General features: G+C 46.7%; 1 protein-coding gene and 1 non-coding gene across 6 annotated transcripts in view; both read left to right on the forward strand.

Moving 5' to 3' along the window:
- The window catches only part of CSMD2 (CUB and Sushi multiple domains 2), a 697,019-nt gene that overhangs the window by 309,262 nt on the left and 366,573 nt on the right, over nt 1-21,184 (forward strand). The window lies entirely within an intron of this gene.
- Nucleotides 9,630-9,701, forward strand: TRNAC-GCA (transfer RNA cysteine (anticodon GCA)). The gene has a single exon. It is a non-coding gene; the product is annotated as a tRNA-Cys (tRNA).

Genomic DNA, 21,184 nt, shown 5'->3' on the forward strand with positions numbered 1-21,184 from the left:
GTGTCTGGTGCAAGTTTGCCCCCTGGTTCATAGTTGGCTATCTCCTTGCTGTGTCCTCACATGGTGGAAGGGGCAAGGGAGCTCTCCGAGGCCTCTTTTATAAGAGCACTGATCCCATTTGTGAGGGATCCACCCTCATGACCTTATGAACCCTCAAAGACCCATCTCCAAATACCATCTCCAAATATTATTGGAGATTAGGTTTCAACACATGAATTTGGGGAGACACAAACATATAGTCATACCAGTCTGTTCGATGTGTTGTAAAACTTTTCTATCATTGAATAGTTTGTCTTTCAGCTTTGTTTTATTTTTTCCTCAGAGTAGACATTTTACATTTCTGTGATCAAATCAGTCCTTTTTCTTTGTGACTCCTGGGTTTTGTGTCTGGGCTAGGAATACCTCCCCACTTGGAGATTACAAATAGAGTCTTCTGTATTTCTTCTAGAACTCTCAGAGTTTTATATTTTGCAGTTAGTCCCTTAATCTGCCTGAATTACATATTTTGTGCCAGATGTGAGATACAGATATAACTTGAGTTTCAAAAGAGTAATGAATTGTTCCCAAGCCTGTCCTTTCTAATGTGAAATGGCCCTTTTATCATAGACTAAGCTCGTATCTATTCATGGTTCTGTGTCTGGATTTTTTCTTCTATTTCATTTATCTGTTTACATGTCAAAATCACATAGTTTCAATAACCATAGTTATATAGTAATTTTGGTTTTCTAGTAGGAAAAATCCTTCCTTACTGTTAGTTTTAAAACATTTTATTGGCAATTCATGTGCATTTACTTTTCCACATAAATTTTAGAATAATATTTTCAGTTTTCTCCTAAGAAATTCCATTGTCATTTTGGTTAGAATTTCACTGACCTTTTAGGTGAGTTTGAAAAGAACTGACATTTTTGCAATAGTGAATAATCTTGTACAGGACCATGGTATGACTTTCATTTTTCAGATTTTTGTTTACATTCATTAATAAAATTTTATAGTTTTCATCATTTAGACCTAGTAAATTTCCTGTTAGGTTTATTCCAGGTAGTTTTGTAGCTTTCATTGTTATAGTGTCATTTTTCCATTGCATTTTCTAATAGTTTATTGCTTGTAAATAAAAATCCCATTGATTTTTGTACGTTTCTTTTGTAATCGACCATCTTATTGAACTCTCACATTAGCCCTAATAGTTTTAAAGTTGATTATTTCAGATTTTATAGATTAGACAATCATATTAGCTGCAAGTAATGTGATTTTCCTTCTTCCTTTCCAATATGTTTGCTTTTTGTTCCCCTGGCTTCTAATATGCCCAGTGCCTCCAGAACTGTATTAAAGAAAAATGATAGGGTTGGCAGCCCCATGATTTCTGCATTGAGGAGGCTTAAAGGCAAGCATGGTTTTTTTCTAAATTCTGTATTACAGATCAACACAAATAGCAAAATTTCTAAAGATGATAATATTTCCACTCTGTATAAGATTCATTGTGCAGAGTGGGACAATCATGCATTGTCCATGACAAATAATGTTATTAATTTTTAAAATCTAGAGTGATTCAGAAGGGGCCAATGGAGATTGGAGGGGAAAGTGCCAATAATAGAACCTCACATGGCTCTCTGGCACCATCATTAGATGATGCTATGTGTAATTTTGCATCCTGATTATTTTCCTATTGTAACATTGGTATTTTCCTTATTAATATAAACCCTAATATAGAAAGTGAAGTGAAGTCACTCAATTGTGTCTGACTCTTTGTGACCCCATGGACTATAGCCTAGCAGGCTCCTCCATCCATGGAATTTTCCAGGCGGGAGTACTGGAGTGGGTTGCCATTTCCTTCTCCAGGGGATCTTCCCAATCCAGGAATCAAACCTGGGTCTCCCACATTGCTTGTAGACGCTTTACTGTCTGAGCCACCGGCAACCCTAATATAAGCTCTCAAATATTTCATTAAATGAATATATAACATCTTACTTAACCATTCTTCCTTCCATGGATATTTAGATCATCTCCAGTTGTTCATGTTATAAATACTGCTGTGAAGAACATTGTAGTGTGTAAAGTTTTTTTTTTTTCCCCTCTGAATTTATGATGATTTCTTTAGGAGCAATTCCCAGAATGAATATTTTTTTAAAAAAAAAACTCTTGATTCTTATTGCCAAACTGCTTTATAAAAGCATTCGATCATTTTGCACTGCCATCAGCAGTATGTGAATGTCTAAAGAAATGGGACTTTTAAAATTAAAGATTATGATATGTGTCATGGAGGCAACAGAATGGGCTGTGGAGTCGAGAGCTGGGTTTGAATCCTAGTTCCTCCATTGACAAACTGGGTCAGAGTTTTTTTTAAAATATACTTACTATCTTTTTTGTTCTGATTGATTTTTTAATTGAAGCATAGTTAACGCACAATATTATCAATATATAAATCACAGGTGTACAGTATAGGAAGAGCCCTGTGAGTCTCAGTTTTCCTCCCTGTAAAATAGGCAGCTAATCCTTTCTGCAGCTGTGCCGAGGGCTGCAGGAGAAGAAACAGGTGATGGTGCTTGCACAAAGTAGCTATAAATATGTGAGCGTGCTTTTCCCTTTCTTCGGACTATTTTGAGAGGTTTTTCTTTTCCTTACCAGCTTTGGAGACATCCCCTGCCAAACGGGCTGCAATTAGAGTGATTTCTGTCCCTTCCCATCTGCCAAGAGGGCAGTCTTTTCCTGCTGCCGGCCCCTGGCCCCCACCAGAAATCCCAAGCCCCTTTTGTAGGAGGACTTCCTATGGACTGCCTACCATGCTTCACTCTGTGAATGGGCCCCTCGTGATCTTGCAGATGAGAAAGAGCAACAAGGCCAGCATTCCCAGCAGGAACAGTGGCCAGGGGCTTCCAGGGAGGAGATTGCTTCTCCTTGAGTTACTAACCGGGTTGTCTCTTTCACGGACAGTGAACCCGCTCAGCAGCAGGGCAGCTGTCATCCTCTAACATCTCTTAGTAGCCAAGTCCTGCCAGTTCTACCTCCTAAATGTCTTTCCAGTTTGTCCCTTTCAGTGCAATACCAAGCTCCCCACATCGCTCAGGTGCCCTCACACCTGGAACGCTGAGGCGGCCGCCCACCAGTCGCCAGTATCTCCCCCTTCTCCCATCCATCCTCGCTTCTGGCCAGTGTGGTCTTGTCTGGCCGCACCATCTCCCTGCTGCAAACTTTCAGGGGTTACTGTTCCCCATAGAGTATAGCTCCAACTCTGAGCATAGCATCCAGGGCCCTTCCAGCTGCCTGACACTCCTGAGATGTGCGTTCCATTCATGCGTTGCTTATTTAAGAGACATTATTATGTCTCAGGCACCAGGCCAGGCATTGGAACTATAATTATGATTTGTTTCAAGATACCTAATTGTATGCGCTAACACTTTTTACACTCCTTCTAGGCACTTGGTGCTGTGCTAAGAAGTACTTGATATGAATCATCTCTCTTAACCCTTTCCGTCTATGAGACAGGTATTATTTTCATTCCCCTCTTACAGACGAGGAAATTGAGGCTCAGAAGGCTGCCCAAGGTGACTTCTCTAGGAAGTAATAGAGCCAAGTTCTCTGCCACTGGAGTCTTGCCCTCAAGCACTCATTAATCCCAATTTCTTTCATATGTATTATGCCTGAGACTTCCTATTAGACTAAACTGGTAGTATCTTCTCTACACTCAACCCTGCTTCCAACACCCCAACTCCCCTGTCCTCATGTAATGCCCCACGCCTCAAGTAGTTATGATTCCCTGAAAGGAATCTCTGCCTTTCTCTCTGGGCCTTCCGTAGCCAGCCCTTACTGGGTGAATAGTGAGCACTCGATAACTTCACTGAATTAAATTGGATCGAATTGAACCAAATTGAATTCAGAAGCAGATATTCTCCAGCAGTGGCTGGGATTTAAGTTCATTGTTGTCCTAATCATCTTGTGGTAGATAACACTGCCTCCTCTGTAAGCCAAGCTAAGCGTTTAGGTGTTTGAGGATAGTATATCTTAAAGGGTGTCTGTTCAGGCAGGGTAGATTTTTCCGCACAGACCGTTGGAAATAGATCTGAGCTGTGTCCTCTGATGCAGTTTTCTGATACGTCTCAGAAGTCAGACACCCAGTGCTGAAGGACCATCTGCACCAGTTATGCTGATGCACAACCTTGGGCAAGTTACTTAACCTCTCGGAGCCTCTGGTTCCTCGTGTGTGTCTGTCCCTTTGGCACATGGTGAGGATTACAACGAGAAATTGCATGTCAAACACTCACTATGTCCACAGTGCTGCATAGGAAGAGCTCACAGGTTTTGATGATAGTTATAACAGCTGCTCTTCTCTCCCCATCTCTCCTGTGTGTGCTGAGCTGGATAGTGAGGTGGACTGAGGGCAGTGACCACAAAGAAAGGGCAGAGCAGGTGATCTGAAGCCCGGTCTCCAGGGAGGACAGGTCAGCCTAGGCGCTCTGGAAGGAGGGGGAGTTCCCAGGTTCCGTGCCTGGAAGTGTAGCTGAAGGATATGGAAGAATGGAGAGGGGATGAGCCTAAAGAGGTAGGTGGAAGCCAGATTATTTGTATGGTATTCTGGGGATAATAGGGAGACCCTGAAAGGTTCATAGCAGGCAGATGACACAATCAGCATTGCACTTTGGAAAGATCACTCTGGTTGCTGCTGCAGAGCAGGATGGAGGGAAGGATGCAGGCATGGATGGAGAGAAGGATGCAGGCATGGATGCAGGCCCAGACTCAAGCTGCCCATTGGAAGGAAATGGTGAGGTCTGAATGAACGTAGATGGTAACAGCAGAAGCTGAGTGGAGGGCTGGATTGTAACGTCTGGAGGATGATACACACAGCGTCCCTTGCTTAGTGACCCAGTGAACCTGAGGGACGGAGGAGGAGGAGAGGAGGCGGCTCCCACTCTTGCTTTGCATGGCTGGTGGATGACAGGAGGTGGCAGAGGGAGCGATGGCGTGTTAAGGTTCAGATGCCTACAGGGCATCGAAGGTAGGTGGATGTCAGGACCTGACGTTTGCAGGAGGGATGTGGGTTGTAAATAGACTTCAGGGAGTCATCGGCCCAAAACTGGGTATGGTGTAGAGACCCTGCACCAGGGAGGCAGCAGGGAGAGAGGGGAGCGAGATGATGAGCGGTGCATGCGTGTGGGTGCTCAGTCATGACGAACTCTAGGACCCAAGAACTGTAGCCCGCCAGGCTCCTCTGTCCATGGGATTCTTCAGGCAAGGAGACTGGAGTGGGTGGCCCTGCCCTCCTCCAGGGGATCTTCCCGACCCAGGGCTCAAACCTATGTCTCCTGTGTCTCCTGCGTTGGCAGGCGGACTCTTTACCAAGGAGCTACCTGGGAAGCCTGATGAGCGGGCATGTGAGGATAAATACATGAACTGTTAGAGGTGTGAAGACTCGCTGGGGGCTCTCCACCGGAGGGTGGGTCTGGAGTTGGTTGCTAGGACACATAGCGTGTCTGGGAAAGGACAGGGCACTCTATCATCCTCTGTGTGTCTGCTGTGGTCACAGAGGTCCTTCACCTCCCCTCCTGGCCTGGAGTGCGCCCTCAGTAGCAATCTGCTCGGCCGGCCCCTAGGCCCCTGCAGTGCTTCTCCTCTTCCCAAGGGCTGATCCTCTCCCTCTGGTAATATGAAGATTATCACAATGGTTGATGGTTGGATGGCATCACCGACTCAATGGACATGAGTTTGAGCAAGCTCCAGGAGTTGGTGATGGACAGAGAAGCCTGGCATGCTGAAGTCCGTGGGGTTGCAAAGAGTCGGACATGACTGAGCGACTGGACTGACTACTGACAATAGTTTAAACTCCTTATCTACGTGGCAACACCTTCACCAGTCCCCTGTCACTTCCACATTCCAAGTCCCAGAATACAGAGGGAAGAAGGCCTCTCTCTGAGACTGAGCAAAAGAGCAAGACTCCCTGAAAACGAGGCCTCGATTCCTAGTTGGGAGGTACGTGTCCTCAGTGGAGCATCTTACCCAGGGTTCAGACAGACGGGACCTGAATGTGCACCCCTGGGCAGCTTTGGAGAGGTCCCCTAGGTTTTAATCCTCCCAACTTCCTGGCATATGGATACTGCTCTGAACTAAAAAATACATTTCCAGATGGCACTCTCACTGAATGTGACTCATAGATTAGGGCTATGACCGAAACATCTACATTTTAAATACCCACCCTAGGCTGTCTCGATGCAACAGGTCAGAGAGTGCCTTTGAGAAATACTGGCTTCAAAAGAGACAATTGTGAGGGGACTCAACGCCTATCAACCGCCCACCACTTGCCATACTATTGACATTTCATTAAGTTCCCACCACTCTCCAGTGATCATCATTATTTTGGGTCCAGGAAATAATTTGAGACTGAGATGATGTTCACCATCAGAGATGTTCATCATCTCTGATGTTCTGATGTTCTGATGTTCACATCAGAGATGTTTGCCCTAAGAAGAACAACTGCTTACTAGGGTCAGAGGTGGAATCCCAGGAATCTGTCTGACTCCAAAAGCCTAAAACACTTACGATTCAGCACCTCACCTGTGGTGGGGAAAATGGCACCTGTTTTCAGATAATTCAGTGTCCATGGTATGGAAGAACGCTTAGATCATCGACAGAAACTGAAACAATGGGTAGCTGCAAGAGTCAAACCTAGACTCTGTAGTTAGCTGAGAACAGCCTCCTGCAGGAGGACTCTTGGAGTTAAGTGGATGCTGGACAAACACTAGCTGGAGATGTCCTAGTGGGGATTAATGGAGTCAGCCACCGTGCAACTCTGAATCCCTCTCAAGCCGGTAATGTCTAACCTACGGTGCTTTGATGAGATGACTCTCTGAGTTTGGTCCTCATGTTCTGCCTAGCATTATGTTATTGCGTTTGTGGCCGTGAAGGGGAAAAGTGGGAGGGAGTCGGGAAAGAAGTCAGCTAGGAGATCAAGATATGTGGATTGAAAGAGCCAGGACCTTGATTCTTTTATCCCTCATCTAGCCACTTCTTAGTTATGAGACAACTAAGAAGATATACTGTGTCCCCAGCGAGATGGATGCCTCTGACTTCATTATGGTTGATGGAAGGGTATACCTCGCATGGACTTGTTCAGTGAACTCAGGGCACAAATGAGGAATCCTCCTGGAATCACACTTCAGGTGACCAGGCAAGTTTTCACACGTGCCACGCTCACTAAATCCAGCCAAGGGCTGAGTCTACAAAGAAATAGCAGTCAAGAGACAGGTAGATGTGTTTCATTTCTCTTTGGTCTGAACACTCTCAAATGAGAAGAGTCGTGACCTTGGCAGTTTTATACAGAGTATGAAATGGCAAGTGTTGTCCAGTGAACAGCCTGCCTTTTGAAGTTGTCTCATTAGACCATCCATCTTCACCCAAGTTAGCTTCGGTGCTCCAGACTCAGTTACCTCTGGCCACCCCATTCCCATCTCCCACCAAAGTTCTGTCACAGCCCTGTGGGTACGGGTACCCACATTTGATTTCCAGCTCTCCGTTCCCCAGCTGTTTAATCTTAGGCAAGTCATGTAACCTCTTTGAGCCTCATGCCCTGTTGGTGGTTTTATAAATTGGCACAACCTTTTGGGAAGATAGTTTGACAGTATATAGTGATTAAAATGTAAAAAGTGTGTGCCACTTTTAGGAATTTATCTTGAAATAGCGAGAGGTCTTTGCTAAATGGGATACACAAGGATGTTCCTTGCAGTAACATTTATTACAGTGGGGAAAAGGAAACTGTCTATGCCCAGAATTAATGGTTCCATAAACCGTGGTACATGTGGCTGATAAACCATGTAACAATTAACTTCAAAGGATGTTCATGGAAGTGGGAAAATGCCTTAATATGATATTAAGTAGAAAAATCAACCTACAAAACTAAATATATACAGTACGAACTAAAATTTTTATATACATACATACATAGTAGTCACTAAAAAAAGAAGACAGGAAAAAATATTAACACTATGAGCTCAGGATGGGATGCTAATGTATATTTTATGTTCTTTTGTATTCTCTTTAAGTTTTATAACAAGCAAGTATTACTTCCTGGGTGCAGAAAAATCAATAAAAGTTAAAATGCCTTTTGGTAGCTCCTACCACCTGCAGGATGAGGAGCAAACTTCTTACCGGAGGATTTTCTTAATCTGACCGCATCCTTAATGCAGTAGCTTCATCTTCTGCCACCTCTCGCCATTGTTAGCGGCTCCCCACACCATTCCTCTGTGCCTTGCTTCAGCCACCCCAGCTACTTGCCATTCTATAAATACATCATAACTATGCATCCTGTCACGCCTTTATCCTTCCTGCGTTCTCCATCTGTAATGACCTTCTCCACATCTTTCAAGAACCAATTCAAGTATCTCCACCCCTTCCTTGACAGTTAATTATTTCCTGCTCTCTACTCCTGCAGAAATGTGTGAGTGTATTTTTTTTAATACTTACACAGTGTCTGTCACCCCCACTTTTCCTTTATTCAAGATTTTGTGGGAACCCCAAGGAGGGAAGGCCAGTTCTTTCCTGAAGAGTGAGGAAGGCATTCAGAGGAGAAGACATTTGATTTGGCTTCTTGAAGAATGAATAGGGGTTTGTCAACTAGACAAAGAACAGTGGACATCTCACACAATTCTAGAACAAGCTCCCTGCTGGCAAGCTCTTATACCTATTTCTAGCATAACCCTTATACACTACCTAGTGTGCTGCCTCGGGGTATGTGTGTCTCCCCAACCAGACAGTAGGTCCCTGAGTGTAGAAACTGTGGCTTGTTTCCCTTGCAGTGTTCAGCAGAGTGCCTGACACATACTGGGCATCATAAAAATATTTTTGTCCCAGAGTGTGAAGGTCTGAAAGCACCAATACCATAATTACCTTTCTCCTTATCTGAGTGCAAATGGGTAAGAGCATATTCTTGCCTCTTATCACTAGTTTCAAATGTGGGCCCAGAGATGCTGAAAATATATACTCAATAAGTTGTCTGCTGAATTGAACCGAATTGAAGAAGTTGCTCAGTTGGTAGGCATTAAGAGGATCTTCTGCAACATTTGGACTTCATTTGAGTATAAAAATTCCACCAATATGAGCTTTGATTCTCTTTTAGACAACATGCCACAGTTTCAGAATGATGCCTTTGAAATAAATCCTGTTTGAGTAATGTTTCTCTTGGACTCATAAAATCTTTATGGCAATCTTTTCTCATCTGATAGACTATGAAAAGGAAGAAGCCAGAACCACTGAGCAAGAAGTGGGGAATGCAGTATTTTCTCATATGTGGGTCACACACTTATTGTAAATACTTTTTAAATGCATATACAATACTGACTGCACATTAGCTAAAAAAAAAAAAAAAAAATCAGCTCTGTCCAAAGTGCTGAATCTGTGAGTACTCTCTGATTAAAGAGTAGGTGGTATGGAAATTATGTGTCCATTCAGATAGAAGGTTTCAATGCATTAAAACATAAATGAACAGCTTCCTGTCCCCCCCCCTTTGCAAAAATAAAAAAGACAGAAACAGAAAAAATAAGTTGATAAAGATGAGTTCTCAACCCAGTTATGCAAAGGAGCACTGACTTGGGAGCCATGCATTAAGTCAACACACAGTTTTCAAGTGCCTACTATACACTAGGCAGGCTTCCCTGGTGGCTCAGTTGGTAAAGAATCTGCCTGCAATGCAGGAGACCCAGGTTCGATCCCTGGGTGGGGAAGACCCCCTGGAGAAGGAAATGGCAACCCACTCTGGCATGCTTGTCCTGGAAAATCCCAAGAACAGAGGAGGCTGGCAGGCTAGTCTTCACGGGAGCTGGACACAACTTAGCAACTAAATCAGCACATCACCACTACATGCTAGTCACTGTTCTGGTTGTTCAGTAGCTAAGTCTTTTGTGACCCCGTGAACTGTAACCCCCCAGGCTCCTCTGTTCATGGGACTTTTCAGGCAAGAGTAGTGGAGTGGGCTGCCGTTTCCTCCTCCAGGGTTAACAATTTGAATTCAACCCTCACCTGGGCCTGAAGCTTTAAAAAGGCAAATTCTGGGAGAGAGGGGTGGACACGTGGAGCAGGTGCCTGTGTGACTGTTAGGTCAGGAGCACTTGTGGGTGAATGGAGAAGGGAAGGACAAATGCCGGCCCTCGGGAGAATGGGGCAAACCCTCGAAGCGCCAGAACTGTGAGGGAGTAGGAGTGGGAACCAGAGACTAGAGCAGACCAGTCAGGCAGACGGCCCACAAGCTGGTCGTATGGTCAAATATGAAGGCTGAAGAGGCCGCGAGGGCTGAGTCCCACAGAGCCCGTGACGTCTTGGGTTGGGGGTGGTATGCAGGAGGGCAACAGGCTATTTCCAGAATCCGCCTGACTTGAGGATAAGAGCTCAGGATGGGTTTCTTCTCGAGACTCAGTGGCACTGGGACAGGGCAGGTTGAAACTGACTCTGTGGCTGAGCAAAGGCTGGGCAAGGATTGGTGTCACAGGAGGCAGTGTTCCAGATACTCAGAACCTCCAGCTGGGGTCAATCTCAGGTTTGCTTGTCCATGTCCTTTGGAGTGGGGGCGAGTGATGGGAAGGGGCTTCTGAATTAGTGACCACCATTGTTTACCTTGGTCGTAACTATGTGCTTTTTTTGGTTTTTTTTTGTTGTTGTTGTTTTTAGTCCAAGTGCTTATGACTCAGTCCTATAGACTCCACATAAATATATATTCTCTTTGCTTTTCTCCCTGTGGGAAGACTACATAGGGCTACAAAGCACAGCAATATCCCCATTTGCCCACAAAACTGCCCAATAAACAACAGAAGCTATTTGGGCTCTCTTGATTGAAATGGAAAGGTCACGTCTCAGTAGTGTCTTTGGGGCTTGCTTTTCCCACTTGTGACAATACTGGGCTGTCCTGGGGGCCTCCCCAAGGTGCCCTTCCAGCCCTGACCTTGCGTGAATGTCTTTTGAACACAGAGAGTCTGGCCAGTCATCGGGCGGGTACACGAATCAGTGCCACTTTCCATAGGCTTGTGCTCCTGGGGCCTCCGTGTCTGCTGCCTTCCGCCCCGGCCGCTGCTGTCAGATCAATGAGGGGCCAGATGGCTGTGCTATGTCATGACAGTGGCTTCTTTGCTGGGACTTCTCGTATCCTTCTCTGTCAAGCTGTGGAGGTCAGGGTCAGCTGTGCCCTGCACGCCAGCACTCCGGGGAGGCCCATGTTGGCTTCTGATAAAGATCAGCAGGGGTCTCTGGAATGGAGCCTGATCTGGCCCGCACCCCCCTGTGATGTCCCCAGTAGGGAAGCAGTGTGGCTGCTCCATCTAATGTACCCACAGGACCTGGCCCCGTCTTCCGCTGAAGCTGAAGGGAAGGCATGGAGTGTCAGAGAAGACAGTGCAGGAGCTTTGGGTTGTTTCCAGTGCCTCCCCTTCATGCATTAATGGCCTCATGGGGACGGCTCCTGGCTTAGGAATCCAAAGGACTTATTGAATAAATACGTGGGATAGACAGTGCTGGAGGGCAGTCCCCTCGGGTCCCGTGGTCTCCTTCCCTTCTCTCTGATTGTGAATCAGCACATAGTCCCTGAGTCTGCCTGACCTTCCAGCTTTAGGAACCAGCTGACTGACTCCCAGTTTCTACATCTCTTGTCTTGAATTAGCACTAAAGATTTTCTCAAAAATGCATCTTTGTACACACACATAAATGAATTATATATAATTCAAATTTATGTAACTTCCAGAATTACAGGTAAAAGTGCTTTGGAATTAAGTTGTGTTTGTATTCTCAGTTGTTCAGTCATGTCCAACTGTTTTCAACCGTTTGGACTGTAACCCACCAGACTCCTCTGTCCATGGGATTTTTCAAGCAAGAATACTGAGGTGGGTTGTCATTTCCTCCTCCAGGGGATCTTCCCAACCCAGGGATTAAACCCCATCTCCTGCCTCTCCTGCATGGCAGGCAAATTTTTTTCCCCAACCCCACAAAAAGAAAAAAGGAATCTGATTGGTTCAGCCCCTTAGTCGATGTCAGCTGCCACCAAGAAAAGGGGTGCTCAACTGGAACAACATAACTGCAGGAAGGAGCCCACCCCTCCCAAGGTGAGGGGAGGGGGCAGGTGGGCAGGAGAAGAGGGCGCAGGCTGAGCATGCAACCTGAGGCATATCTTCTCCGTGGGTTTCACCTTTCCATCTTCTCTTTGGTCTCCTTCTGGAAGTAATGCAGAAAACTGCTCTTCTCATGTCCCTCCTTGAGCAGAGTAAAATAAGTCCAGCTGAGGGCTTGGCACTCTGTAAAGAGAGCTTGAGAGCAATTTCAGGGTGTGTTCACCATTACAGTGTTGTCTGTCTGGCTCTCACAGTCTACAGAAGGAAGCTCTGTAAATACCAGAGATTACTGTGATTATTGTGAATCCTCTAAGCAGCTAAATTTCCCCAATTCACACAGTTGTAATGCCTTGGGATTGAGAGATATAATTAAGAACAGATGAGCCTCAAGAAGGTTGATGACTATGATCTGGGGTTGCATGAAACTGCAGAAGGAATGTTGACGGGAGTTCTAGGACTTCATCTACCCCCAGTGGTGGCGGGACACTGCCTGGAGGGGGACCAATGGCAAGAAGGACCTTGGTTACTGGCATCCCTGGGTCCAAGAGTCCTCGCCCCCAGCCTCCCAGAACCAACACAGAACCTATACACCTACTGAAGCAGTTAGAACTAGCCAGTGCTGACTCGGCCTGGGGCTGTGGTGCTGTAACCACTGACGAGCTTCCTGCTGCCGTGCTATGGAAGGGGACCGCGTGGTCACTTCTGACCCTTCTCCTCTCAGCAGTCTCTGCCACCCATCAGCCTTGGCACAGAGGGCTTTGGCTGCAGCACCGAGTCGTTCCTCCCAGCCCACCTCCAGCCCTTTTCATTTTTACTCATTTCTCTGCCTTCAGGACTTACTGAAAGGCACAGAAATACCAATAAGGCAATAGTATGTTTTATTTGAACTATCCACTGCAGCGACCTAAATCTACATCATCTGTTGTGCGGAGAGTGTTTTGACCTTCTAAAAGGAAACAAGTGCTCTCCAAACCAGAGCCAAGCAAGCAGCTTGGACCCTTCCACAAGCAAAAGTTTAGGACTTGGGGAGTTCCAGAGCATGCAGCCACCATCGAAATGTGACTGGACCCGTTGAGGTTGAAATCCTTGCAGCAAGAAAGGGGTGTGTGTTTTAGTCGCTTCATCATGTCCAGCTCTCTGTGATCCCTTGCACTGTAGCCTGCTGGGCTCCTCTGTCCATGGAATTCTCCAATCAAGAACGCTAGAGGGGGTTGCCATTCCCTTCTCCAGAGGATCTTCCTGACCCAGGAGTTGAAGCCAGGTCTCCTGCACTGCAGGCAAATTCTTTACCTTCTGACCCACCAGGGAAGCCCTAGGAAATGGGAGGAACAGTGATCTAGCAGCCACGAGGAGGCAGAAGGTTCTGGAGCCAGCTTGCCTGAGTTCTGCTCCTGGACAGCTGTGTGACCTCGAAGAAGTTGCTTAATCTCTCTGTATCTCCATCATCTCTCCTGCAGACCAGGGACTCTAATAATAGAATCTGCCTCGAGGGATTGCTGTATTAGATGAGTCGGTACAAATGAGGTACTCAGAACAGTGGCTGGCACACGGGAAGTGCTCAGAGGGGACTCTCCTGTTCCCGGAAGTTGCGTAGGTACCTTATACTGTGTCTGTTCATTTTTTTCTCACAATAATTGTAGGAAACAGATTTCTGTATCCCCATTATGCAGAAGAAGAAATTGAATCTAAGATGTTCAGTAAATTGCCCAAGGCCGAGCAGCTAGTAAGTGGCAGGGACAGATTTCTCAAGTGGAGAGGTCTAGCTCCAGATCCTGTGTTCTCTCTGATTCACCGTCATGGCCAGTCCCCTCCGTGGTCAGCCCGGCTTCTGTAATCTCGCCCCTCCCACCCCTGTCCTCCGAATCCCTCGGCACCCACTCCAGTTCCGGTGATGGTGGACTCACAGCTCCACTTCTCAGCTTTGGCAACTCTGAGTTTGCATTTCTCTGTTTCTGAAAGCTGCCACAATAGCAGCCCCCTGAGGGCCAGGGACGGACTGAGTGGTGGGAGCTGGCCTGGCCCCCCACACCTAGACTTTGGTGTCCTGTTAGAGCTCCGTGACCACAGCGAAGCAAGACAAAAACAAGGCCACTGCATAATCACATCTGAACTCAGACACAAACGAGGATATCACCAAAAGACAATGACCCCACCTCCCCCTCCCTTTGCATCTTGGCTAACACGAGTGACAGCTGCTTCTTTTGTAAAAAAAAATATTTATTTATTTGGCTGCATCTGGTGTTCATAGCATCATGTGGGATCTTTTGTTGCAGTGTGAGGTCTCTCTAGTTGTGGCACGTGGGCTCAGTAATTCCGGCCTAAGGGTCTAGTTCCCCTGTAGTATGTGGGATTTTAGTTCCCTGGCCAGAGATGGATACTGCATCTCCTGCATTACAAGGCAGATTCTTAACTGCTGGACCACCAGGGAACTCTCAACAGCTGCTTATTTACCAGTTACAACTTTAGTCCTGCTTCATGCCTCCCACCTTCTAGATAAAATTAAGTACCCAATCATAGAAGTATATTCACTTCCTGATAGCAACCAGTCCACAGCAAAGCTCCACTGCTTTGAATGCTCCCCCACATCACCTAACAAAAAGCCTAACTCCTACAGTGAGTTCTTTGCAACCCAGGCTCCTCTGTCCATGATATTCTCCAGGCAAGAACATGGTAGTGGGTTGCCATGCCCTCCTCCAGGGACTCTTTTCTGACGCAGGGATCGAACCCCAGTCTCTTGCATTGCAAGCAGATTCTTTACCATCTGAGCCTCCAGAAAAGCCCTCCACTTACTGAGATGCCTGGCGGTTTCCAGGGTTGTGCATTCTCCCTCACGGCCAAGAGCCAATGATCTCAACTTTGATCAACTACAGGTTCAACTACAGTTCTCCAGGCAAGAATACTGGAGTGGGTTGCCACGCCCCCTCCTCCATATTAGCGTTATATTTATGGCCGCAAGTATATATGGACCATATAGTATATGTACTAGACCACAGTATATGTGCTGCTGCTGCTACGTCACTTCAGTCGTGTCCGACTCTGTGCGACCCCATAGCCGGCAGCCCACCAGGCTCCCCCGTCCCTGGGATTCTCCAGGCAAGAACACTGGAGTGGATTGCCATTTCCTTCCCCAATGCATGAAAGTGAAAAGGGAAAGTGAAGTCGCTCAGTTGTGCCTGACTATTAGCGACCCCACAGACTGCAGCCTACCAGGCTCCTCCATCCATGGGATTTTCCAGGCAAGAGTACTGGAGTGGGGTGCCATTGCCTTCTCCGGTATATGTGCTAATTGTTAGCATCATATTTATGACCAAAAATGTCCTCCTCCTCTGGACAGAACTGGTGTGCACCCGTACATCTCATCGAAGCCCTGCCTTCTCTGAAACCTGCAGACAGTCCCTTAGGTTTGTTCCGGGTGCTGCAGCACACCCCCTTTGCATCTTCTCACAGAGCCCAATCCGGTGAAAACTTTTATCACCTGTGACATCTGGGTGGAGGACCTCCTCTCAGGGTATTTAGACAGCCTAGGAGGGTGGTGAGGGGCCAGGTTGGCCATGGAGTCACCAGCAGGCATCAGCAGCCCCCTTCTGCTTCCTGGCCAGGCAGACGCCGTGCAAATGCAGGCTCCCTCGCCCACTCACCAGAGCTGTGTGGGCCAGGGGAGCCGGGCTGGATTCTTCAGCGCAAATGTACTCACAGCTGCATCCGCCAGGGGCAACCCCAGGGACCGCAGAGTTCTTTCATGCCCACTGCCGCTAATTGCAGATAATGCATTAAAAATACAGAGCCGCATCTGTTCATTTCAACACGAGTATCGAGGAATTTACGTGGCTCGTAATGACAGAGTGTGAGGGGAGGAACACGCTTCATTCTGCCTGTGGGCCAGAGGCGCAGCTGTGAGCAGAGAGATGGAGGTGTGATTTCTGGAACCCAACAAATTCTCTGGGTGAGAGCCAAGCCCTTCCAAGGAGGCACTGAGGGAAAGATCCTGGTGTTTCTCTGGAAGTGCCAAATTATGTAACCAGTCAAGCACAGGGTGTTGTCTCAGGAGGCCTCCTGGCCCAAGTCTGCTGTGTGTCCAGTTCCAAAAAGAGGAGGTGACTGACAGCAGGCACGGAAAGGAGGAACCTTTCAGGATTCCATTGCTTGTTTTCCAGCACTGAGCACCTCGCCTAGAGCCTCAGTTCCTCATCTACAAAATGGGGACGTTTAAAGTTTCTGCCTGATTGATTTTATTATTAAGTAAGGTTGTTACATGTAAGGTTTTTCCGGGTGGCTCAGTGGGTAAAGAATCTGCCTGCAATGCAGGAGACACAGGAGACCTGGGTTCAATCCCAGGGTCAGGAAGATCCCCTGGAGAAGAGAGTGGCTACTCACTCCAGTATTCTTGCCTGGAGAATCCCATGGACAGAGGAACCTGGCAGGCTACAGTCCATGGGGTCACAGTGAGTTGGACACGACTGAAGCGACTGAGCACACAGTCACACATTGCATGTAAATTGCCTCAAACTCTACCAGGCATGGCACAGCGACATAAACAACAGCTTTATGTTATTATTTTCCTGCATGAGGAGCCCTGCGTGAGATTTTTAAGGGCACTAGGATGAATAAGGCAAGGCCCCTGCTCTCCTGCACAAGTTGAGACAAACGCTAGTTAAGATCGAGTAGGGTGAAAGAGTCCAAGAGGGCTTCCTGGAGGAAGGGACACTTGAGCTGAGTCTTGTCTGACAAGTGGAAATTTACGAGACCTTGAAGGTAGGAAGGAGGAGTTCATCCTGGAGCAGCATGTGCAAAGGCCCTGAGGAGAGGGTGAGAGTGTTTCTGGAGGAAGTATTGTAGCACAGCGCCTTGGGGCAGGTGTACTAAGTATCTATTTCCTGTGTAACAAATTATCCCAAATCCTATAGCTTGAAGCCATGTTTCTTATCTCACCTTGTCTGTGTGGTAGAAATCTGGATATGGCTCAGCCGGATTCTCACAACAACGCCATCAAGGAACCTTCGTGGGCTACAATCATCTCAAAGCTCTGTTGGGGAAAAAGATTTGCTCCAAGCTTATTATCGGGGTGGTTTGAAGGATTTTGATGTCCTCAATGCTGTTGACCAGAGGTTGCCTTAGTTGCTTTCCACAGAACAGCTTTCAACACAGCTGTTGCCTTCATCAAAGTGAGTCCGAGACAGAGAAAGACAGAAATCATGGTCTTTTATAACCTACTCTCAGAATCAGTTGCCCATCACTTTTGCTGTATTCTATTTGTTAGAAGCACTGGGCTCCTCCTTTGGACAGAACTGTGTGCACCTGTATCTCTCATTGACTAGCCCCGTCTTCTCTGAAATCCACATAGACATAAGGGGAGAGGGTTATACAAGGGTGTGAATGCCAGGAGACAAAAATCATTTAGTCACTTCTAAAGCTGCCTACAGCAAGCTGCCCCCTATCCTGCAATGACTTCATGGCCTTTCCACATGCAACATACTGTTACCCCTTCCCAAGGCCCCCCAAAAGCCTCATCCCATGAAAGCATTGGCCCAATGTCCAGAATTGCACCATCTAAATCAAGTTCAGATATGGACCAACTAGGTGTAGTTCCTTAAGTACAGGTCCTGAAATATTGTTACTCTGGAGCTATAGCTTTGCAAAACCAGGTGGACAAGTTCCCTGTCCCCTCACACAGGACGTACAGTGGTGGAACAGGCACGGGGCAATGGGTTCGGACATTCTTACTCAAAAGTGGGGGGAAAGTGAGGCAGAGAAAAGCCCCTGGCCCATAACAATTCTGAAATCCACCAATGAAAATATTGGAAGTTTCTTGATTAGTTTCAAAATCTGAGAATATTCAGCTCTACCTTTTGAGCTCTTGGTTTCTCCCTCCGAGTCGTCCTTCTTTTTTCTTCATGAAAGGAAATGTATGTTTGAAGCTTACTTTTCTTCAGCCTGCTTCCTGCGGAGAATTTGGGGAGCCCAGTGACCTCTTTTTACTTTGTACCCTCTCTGTCCTTTTTGTTCCAATCTGACAGTGATACTTCTGATAATAGTTTTCTCCAAAACTTCGTGGGTCTTCTGTAAATTTCATAGAGGTTCACTCTATTACACAAAAACCACAACCACAAATTTCTTTGAACTGAACTTCTCTACCTTGGGCGTCCATTAAGATGGCCAAGGGACAATGCTCATATGCTTCCCAGAGGCCCTATTGTTTGATCTTGAGACTCTGTAAAGCCCACCCTGGTCTCTTTAAAGGGCCTTTGTGAAGCTGAATAATACTACAGTCCTTTGATCTTCCTGAGGTCTTAGCCACAGGTTGCACAGTCACACCCTTGGCTTTATCTCCAGACCACCTTTTCTTGACAGTGCTCAAAGTCATCTCTTAATTTTAGCATCCTTTGCTATCTTGGGAGGCTGAGAGCTTTGTCTCTCTTCTCACATTGCTGTTGTTCACTTAGTCACGTCTGATTCTTTGCAGCCCCATGGACTGCAGCACACCAGGCTTCTCTGTCCTTCACTGTCTCCCGGAGTTTGCTCAAACTCATGTCCATTAAGTTGGTGATTCCATCCAACCATCTCACCTTCTGTCACCCCTTCTCCTCCTGCCCTCAAGCTTTCCCAACATCAAGGTCTTTTTCAGTGAGTCGGCTCTTTGCATCAGGTGGCCGAAGTATTAATCTTCAGCATCTGTCCTTCCAGTGAGTGTTCAGGGTTGATTCCCTTTAGGATTGACTGATTTGATCTCCTCTCTGTCCAAGCATCTTCTCCAGAACCACAGTTTGAAAACATTAATTCTTTAGTGCTCAGCTTTCTTTATGGCCCAACTCTCACATCCATACACAACTACTGGAAAAGCCATAACTTTGACCAGACAGACTTTGTTGGCAAAGTGATGTCTCTGCTTTTTGATATGCTGTCTAGGTTTGTCATAGCTTTTCTTCCAGGGAATAAACATTTTTTAATTTCATGACTGTGGTAACCGCCCGCAGTGATTTTGGAGCCCAAGAAAATAAAATCTGCCACTGTTTCCATAAGCAGCAAGAAGAAACCAGCTAGTACCTTCAACCCTTTGCGTAGATATCTCTTTAGCCAGATCACAGAGTTGATCAGGCACATGCCCTTCCATATCCCTGCAGATGACATTGTCACCAAGGTTTCCTTCACTGTGTAACAAGGGTCCCCTTCCTCCAGCTTCCAGTAAGATGTTCCTCACTTCCTTTGACCTGTCCCCAGCAGCATCCTCAAAGTTCTGGTTTCTCTAATAAGCTCCTCAGAATACTCCCAGCCTCTGCCCACCATCTGGTTCCAAAGCCATCTCACTTTCTGAGATATTTTTCATGACACTGCTTCTCTCTTGATACTAAAATCTGTGTTCATTATCTATTTCAGTTTGTAACAATTTACTCCAAACCTTAGTGCCATAAAACAACATGAATTATCTTAATTTCTATGGGTCAGGACCCTGGTACCGCTTAGCTGGGCCAATCATAAGTTGAAATAAAGGTATCTATGGCGGCTGGGGAGTGATCCTCTTCCAGGCTTACTCAGTTACTGGCGGGATTCAGGTCCCTGCAGGTTGTTTGATTGAGGGCCTCAGTTCCTTGCTGGGCGCTGGCCAGAAGCCTCCCTGAATTCCTTGCCATGTGGACCTCTCTACAGGGTGGCTTTCAACATGTCAGTTGCTTCAAGTAAGCGAGAAAGAGAGAGAGGAGAGACCAGGAGAGTCTTTTATAGCCTAGTCCCTTCTGAAGAAGTGACATCCTATCACTTTTGCCCTGTTCTGTTCATTAGAAGGAACTCACTAGGTCCAGCCCACACTCAAAGGGAAGAATCACACAAGGGTGTGAATGCAAGGAGGCAGGGTTCACTGGGAACCGTTTCAGAAGTTGAATGTGGGCGACAGTGCCTCTAACAAGGCAGCAGTGGCCTGATTATGCCACGTCAGCCTCCCGTCGTGAGGCTCAACTGCCAAAACATCCCACCGTCCAGCTACTGCTCGGCCAGCCGGAGCAGTGGAGGGACTGGAAAGCGCCCCAGGGGAGGGGAGCTGATACAGGACAGCTGCTATCAGCGAATGGCCACACGAGAGTGCTGTGTCACTGCTGATCCACCCCGGAGGTCAAGGCAAGTTTGGAGGATCACAGGACCCCCTTTTGGCCTTTAGCCTAGCTCTTTCTCTTGCTTGAACTGTTTTTTCGTGTTTTGTTCTCTCTGTCTTTAAACCATTCATTAGAGACCAGGGCGGGCAACCCCATCCACTGGGTACTTGTCACATACCAGGCTTCATTTACAGTGATGTCCCAGACATTTTGTTTATTCCCCAGGTACTGTTTGTGGGTTTGTGATTGTTTGTGGATTTGTGATTGGAGGTGTAGGTATTGTTTGTGGGTCTGTGACTGTTTGTGGGTTTGTGATTAGAGGTGCAGGACAGAACACAAAGGTGCCAGTGCTTTGTGACTTCACCCTGATGACCTCACCCTGGCCACGGACTTGATCCTCAGTTGTATAGGCCCAGAAACTGGACCTTTTGGTCCCCAAACAGCTGATGCTTTAGTGAAGACTGAAGTTAACGCTCAGATCCCAATGCTGCTGTGTGGCTCAGGTGCTAATCGATCATCATTTGCAACTGGGATCAACTTCTCTGTTGTAGTTTGAGGGAAGCCCAATCTATATGTATGTATATGTGTATATGTGTATGTGTGCATGCATGCATTCTAAGTCACTTTAGTCATGTCCAACTCTTTGAGAGCCTATGGACTGTAGCCTGCCAGGCTCCTGTGTCCATGGAATTCTCTAGAAAAGCATACTGGAATGGATTGCCATGTCCTCCTCCAGGGGATCTTCCTGACCCAGGGATCAAATTCATGTCTCCTGAAGCTCCTGCATTGCAGGTGGATTCTTTACCGCTGCACCACCAGAGAAGCCCATACATTTGTGTGGACATCTGTGCCCATATATATTCCTTTGCCAAGTTCAGAGTCAGTTGGCAGATGAAGAAGACAGACAGATGAGGATTAGCCTCTCACTTTCATTATTGATGAACCCATTGGAGAGGAGACTTGAGTAAACTTTGCAGCCAGGGTTGAAGGAGTGGGACGGGGAGGTGGGGGAGAAGAGAGAAAAGCAGGTCAGCC

Source organism: Odocoileus virginianus, chromosome 5, assembly GCF_023699985.2.
Source record: "Odocoileus virginianus isolate 20LAN1187 ecotype Illinois chromosome 5, Ovbor_1.2, whole genome shotgun sequence".
Lineage (NCBI taxonomy): Eukaryota > Metazoa > Chordata > Mammalia > Artiodactyla > Cervidae > Odocoileus > Odocoileus virginianus.